This window comes from Pongo pygmaeus, chromosome 3 (assembly GCF_028885625.2).
Source record: "Pongo pygmaeus isolate AG05252 chromosome 3, NHGRI_mPonPyg2-v2.0_pri, whole genome shotgun sequence".
NCBI lineage: Eukaryota > Metazoa > Chordata > Mammalia > Primates > Hominidae > Pongo > Pongo pygmaeus.
In genome coordinates, this window is record NC_072376.2 from 67814945 (window position 1) to 67820944 (window position 6000).

The following is a 6000-nucleotide window of genomic DNA, read 5'->3' on the forward strand; positions in this document are numbered from 1 at the left end:
TGAAACTGAGGTTTATGAAAACATTATCTCACTTTAGCAGTTTGTATTACCTCCAGGACACTGCTGGCTGAAGCTGTACAGCCCACAGGGCAAAAATTATAATTAGAATGCTTTTCCTATTGTCTTAATTTGCTTCAGTTATTGAATTTTTAAAATGTGGTGTCTTGTGCTATATAAATACAAGTGTGCATAAGTTACTTCCCAATAAACCATAAATTGATTCTTTACTTTTCACAATGTTTTATTAGGAGGTATCTGCTGACCACACGTATTTTAGCCACATGCTCATGTATCTCAAGATTAAAGTCTAAATACATTTTAAATTCATGGTCATACCTTTAAAAAATGACTAATGGGCTGGGCGCGGTGGCTCACACCTGTAATCCCAGCACTTTAGGAGGCCGAGGCAGGTGGATCACAAGGTCAGGAGATCGAAACCACCCTGGCTAACACGGTGAAACCCCGTCTCTACTAAAAATACAAAAAATTAGCCGGGCGTGGTGGCGGGCGCCTGTGGTCCCAGCTACTCGGGAGGCTGAGGCAGGAGAATGGCGTGAACCCAGGAGGCGGAGCTTGCAGTGAGCCGAGATCGCGCCACTGCACTCCAGCCTGGGCGACAGAACAAGACTCTCTCAAAAAAATAAAATAAAAAATGACTAATGAATATATATAGGATCTACTCCCAACCACCCACATGGCACTAATAAAAACAATGGAGGCAGGCTGAGGTGGTGGGGTTCTTGCCCCAGCTGTATTTGTGATCTTAGAGGCTGCTGTAACAAATTACAACTTGGTGGCTTAAAACAGCAATTTATTCTCAGTTCTGAAGGCCAGAAGTCAGAAATCAGTTTCACTGAGCCAAATCAAATGATGCTCCTCAGGAGGCTCTGATGGGGAATGTGTTCCTTGGCATCTCCCAGCTCCTGGGGGCTGCCTCACTCCGATCTTCAAGGCCAGCATCTTCCAATCTGCTGTGTGGATCTCCCTCAGGCTCCCTCTCATGAGGGGACTTGTGATCGCATTTAGGGCCCACTAGGATTATCCAAGGTAATCTCCCCATCCTGAGATCCTTAATCTAATTATAATATCTGCAAACAAGGTAACATTTACAGGTTCCAGAGATTAGGCCTGATTATCTCTGGAGGCGGTCATTCAGACTACACTGTCTTTCCAGGTTCTCACAGGTTTTCTCTTCTGAAAAGTTTGTTGATTCATGCAATGTCTACAAGAGTACTGCTAATAAAACCCTGCAGTAATGGAAATGTTTTCTATCTGTGCTGCCCCTAGCCACATGTGGCTGTTGAGCCATGGACGTGTTACAGAGCCTCTGCCCAAGTAACTCAAGGGGCAAAGGACCACCACCAGGACTCCGTGGAGTGCTTTGTGAAACCAGTGGTTATTCTTGACAACTATTTGCTAGAGCCTTCAGACTTTTAACACAGTTTTTACACCTTTCATCTTGACAGTACCTAGAAAACCTTGCCATTCTCTTGGCCCACCTTCACTGGACCATTGTTCTGACAGAACTTGCTAGGGCCTTTTAAGGCTCTGGGGTTGTTTTCTGTATGTTGATGTTCTATGTCTGTGCTGCCCCTAGCCACATGCAGCTATTGAATATCTGAAATGTGGCCAATGAGTTATGTGATCAAAACCAACCATATCCACTGATTTTTGTGTACTTGCTCACTGATTCTCATGATACCTAGAATAGTACTTGGCCCATAGTTAAATGCGCCATTAAAAGAACATTAGAGCTATTCCAGTATTATGTAAATACTAAGTATCAGTTCCAATTTTAGTAGATGTGCTGCTGAAACATGCACAATACTAAGTATCAGTATTGTCATTTTGTTCTAACATTATGACTATACGGTGTTATAAAAATGATTAAATAGTACTACCAACTAATATATCATTTGCTGACTACTTACCAAGTAGTCTGATGTACCACATATAACTCATTTTAATTACTTGTTAATAGAACCTAACACTAAGTAGTTTAAGATCACACATAGAGATTTGAACCTAGGCTCAACATTATGCTGCCCTTAGAAGGGGACTGTAAGCCACTTACCTAGAAAAGGTCAAGCACCTGACTAGACCCTCTGTAATATGGTGGGAACTAAGGTGGACTTTACAGAATGGAAAGAAGCAGAGGCAGTTAGGTAAGTTCACACGCGATGCGCCAACGTAGTTCTGATGCTACAGGGCCATTACAGGGTGCTGAAGAAAATCAAGAGCACATAGAAGGGATGGTGGTCAGAGCACACAGAAGGGATGGTGGTCAGAGAAAAGTTAGGTTAAGAGCAGTAAAGTATAAGGCCATAGAAAGCATTCCAGTTAAATTAAAACATTCAGAGCCCTGAAGGCCAGAGCACGTTGCCATTTTACAATAGTTTGAAAATAACCAACTCTCCACTACTACATACAGACATTAAGTCCTCCCCTCCTTAAGGTCATTTCTCTACAGCTTCACTGCTTCTCCAAACCTTTAAACACAACTATCCTCAGGGCCTTTGCACAAGTTTTCCCTCCGCCTAGAATGCTCTTCCCTCAACTATATATAAGGACATGGCATCTCCCTCAGCTCTTCCATGTTGAGTGAGGCCTCCCTTGCCGGCCATGTTAAGTCATCTCCCTTTCCTTACCCCCTTAGCAATTATAGCCAGCTAACACATTAGTTGAATTTATTTTTTGTACTAGTCTGTTCTCACATTGCTATAAAGAACTGAGACTGGGTAATTTATAAAGAAAAGGTTTGTCTCATGGTTCAGCAGGCTGCACAGGGAGCATGGCTGCTGAGGCTTCAGGAAACTTACAGTCGTGGGGTATGTCTAACAGGAAGCACATGGCCAGAGTAGGAGGAAGGGGAGGTGCCACACTTTTAAACTAAACTCTGCCATTCTTCTGCCTCTGCCTTGAGATAACGTGCACAATTGCATAACCTTTATTTTTATTAATTTTTCTTTTTAGGCTGGAGCACAGTTACAAGATCATGGCTCACTGCAGTCTCAACCTCTTGGGCTCAAGCAATCCTTCTGCCTCATTTTTTGTAGAGACGAGGTCTTACTGTGTTGCCCAAGATAGTCTTAACTCCTGATCTCAAGTGATCCCCCAACCTTGGCCTTCCCAAGTGCTGGGATTACAGGCATGAGCCACTGCCCCAGCCACACTACACATCTAAACAACCAGATTTCATGAGAACTCACTATCACAAGGAACAGCAAGAGGGAAATCCACCCTTTTCATCCAATCACCTCCCACCAGGCCCCTCCTCTAACATCGGGATTACAATTCAACATTATGCACTTATGAGCAATTACCTAAATTTATGCGACTAGACTTTACAATATGGAACATAAAAGTTTAGATAAAAAGGTAAGAACAATGCTATGAATTAAGAATGACTCCAAGATAAATATTAATACTTGCTACATAGACACACAAAAAAACCAGAATATGCTGACAGATACTCCTTTTGTGCCAAATTTTGTGAATCTTCTTAGGCTCAATGCAATGAAATAATACAAAGAGTTTATATTCTTAACAGTTCGACTGTGGTCCCTTCCTAGTTTAAAATAATTCTTAACTGTTACACCAGGATACCAAATCTCAAGAGACAAGTGACTTTCCAGAAGTCACATTGCCGAAAAGTTATACATGTGAAGCCTCTCATTCAGAGATACTCACAGGTGATGAAACCTAAGTTATCCCTAATCTATTTCTTTACCTGTGAAATGGGAGAATAGAATCTGTAAGGTTAGCTGAGAGAAAAGATGAGAGACCCAAGGTCAGGCCAAGTAAGTTTATTAACCTGCCGGGCTTCTCCACCAGTCAGAGGTGGCAGCCCTGAGCTTACAAAATGAGGGGTTTATATGGGGGAGAGAGACCCTGGGGTTGTTAGTCAACTAGCTTTACCACATATAATCTCATGACCGGCTTACAATATATTATCTTGTGAAAATAGTAATTTACAAGGGGGTGTAACTTAGGTTTATCCACGTTTCTCATGACCTCCCCCCTGCCACCCGGAGGGCTTCAGTGTAGCAAGTCTGGTGACCTTGCTATGGCGCCTAGATAACGGTTCAGGAATGCAGCTGCAGAGTATTCAGGGTAAGGGTCAGCTGCATTGAATTGGCGGGGGTGGGGTGGTCCTGGGGCAGCCTGTCCCTAACAGAATCCACCTCCAAGTTGTGACAATTAAATGAAAAGGTTGAAAAGGTGAACATGAAGCACCTGCTACACTGCCCTGTTGCCACCAGCATTGTCACTGCTCTAGCTCCTGTGGCACTGCACGGACACGTGGTTGCTACAAGTTAGTACGCATATTTGGCCTTATTAGAGGCACTTTCCTATTGTAACTGAAGGGATAGTTGGCTTAAGTCAATTGAAATACCAGCAACAGGACATTCCAGCTTCAATGGCTTGTACCTGTAGTTGTCAACCTATAGAAAGAAAAGTTTTAAAATGACGTTTTAACCAAAGAAAACTGAAATGTATTGCTTGTTCTATAAACTGTAAAGAAAATCATAAAGGCGCTCAAGTTGTAACGAAATTTTTTCTGGTTCAGTTGTGACTCCAGACAGGATCCAAAGAGGAGCTTTCCAGTCTCTTCTCTGGGTTTTATGGAGATTTACTTTACCCTTCTGTGTTAGCCTCTTAAAGCACTGGGTCAACCTTAAAAGGGCACAGGAAAGGGTGCTTTGGGATTTTTTTTCTTTGATTTTTACAGGGTTCACTACTATTTCCCGCGTTGCTCTCAATACCTCGTGGATCTCTGCTTCTCTAAGTCTGAAACCACCACTAGAAACAGCTGTTTTGTTTGGTGAGCCCCCTACATGGATGTTTCCTTCCAGTTAAGGGGAGCCGGATTCGGACCTTGGCGACAAACAGACGCCGGGGAACCCTCCGGTCCCACTGGCCACGTGCTCCAGGCTGAGTCATTCCCCCCCCCGCTCAAGGCTAGGAACATACCTGCGCTAAGAACTGAGGCAGCTGCACTTCCGCAGACGTAAGAGACGAACTCCTGGAGCTCAAGGTCGGCTGGGGTTGGGTTCCTGTCGTCGCACACGTGGCCCGCCCGAAACCCGCTACAAAGTAGTGGCGCGTCAGCCCTGGGGAAGCAAAGCGCAAAATTGTTACGGTGCCCAGACCTGCGCCGGGAACCTCTGGCTGTTCCGCTGGGCGCGGCGCCTGTGCCTCGCGCAGCCCCGGGACGGGCACGGCCGCCCGCCCCCCGGGCCGCCGAGGGCTGCTCTACCCCTCCGTTCTGGCCGCCGGGAGCAGAGGAGCTCGAGGCAGGCAAAGCTCGTGGGGACACCGGGCGAGCCTCGCCCCTGATCCGGCCCGCGGGCCGGCCGGGCGCCCTCCCCGCCGGAGACCGAAAGTCGAAGACTGGAGACGCACTCACCTTGCAACTCCAGCTGACAAAGAGGCCTGCGACCTGCGCCGGGCGCACAAACTAGAGAGGCGGGGCGGGGCGGGGCGGGGCGGGGAGGGAAGCAGGAGAGTCGCGGGGCCCGCAGCCAATCCCGGGAAGACTCTGGGCGAGGGCGGGGCGCGCAGCCGATCCCTGGAGAGGTCGGGGAGCTCAGCCAATCCCGGGAAGACCCTGAGCGGGGCGGGGTGGAGGGCCACGGCACGCACAGCCAATCCCGGATGGGGGGGGACGGGCCCGGCCATTGGCTGTCGGTGTCCGGGGCGGGCCTAGGTGTGGCTCTTGCAGTAGCACGGGGATAAGCCATGTCTGCGCGCGGCGCATCCTTCTTGGAATTCGATTTTTCAGGCTCCCTACCAATCCTCGGCGTTGGTGATTTTGGTGCTCTGGGGCCCTAGACCTTTCCTCGGGTTCTCTTGTGGAGAGGCCATCGAGGTTACTCTAGGGCTGGCCTAAGGCCCTGAGATTCCCTTTGCTAAAGCCACACTAATCCGTTGTGTGTTCATCATCTGTGTGCTTAAAGAGAAGCCACGACCATGTCTTGTTCAACAAGCTCACTCACA

General features: G+C 47.2%; 1 long non-coding RNA gene and 1 other non-coding gene across 2 annotated transcripts; both read right to left on the reverse strand.

Annotated features, from left to right (window-relative positions):
• Nucleotides 1-724: 724 nt before the first annotated feature.
• LOC129034715 (uncharacterized) lies at nt 725-5554 on the reverse strand. The gene is made up of 3 exons (XR_008501985.2): nt 5411-5554; nt 4975-5114; nt 725-4445 (listed from the first exon to the last, which is right to left on the reverse strand). It is a non-coding gene; the product is annotated as an uncharacterized LOC129034715 (long non-coding RNA).
• On the reverse strand, nt 4569-4690 carry LOC129035973 (small nucleolar RNA SNORA26). The gene has a single exon (XR_008502448.1). It is a non-coding gene; the product is annotated as a small nucleolar RNA SNORA26 (small nucleolar RNA).
• Nucleotides 5555-6000: the final 446 nt, after the last annotated feature.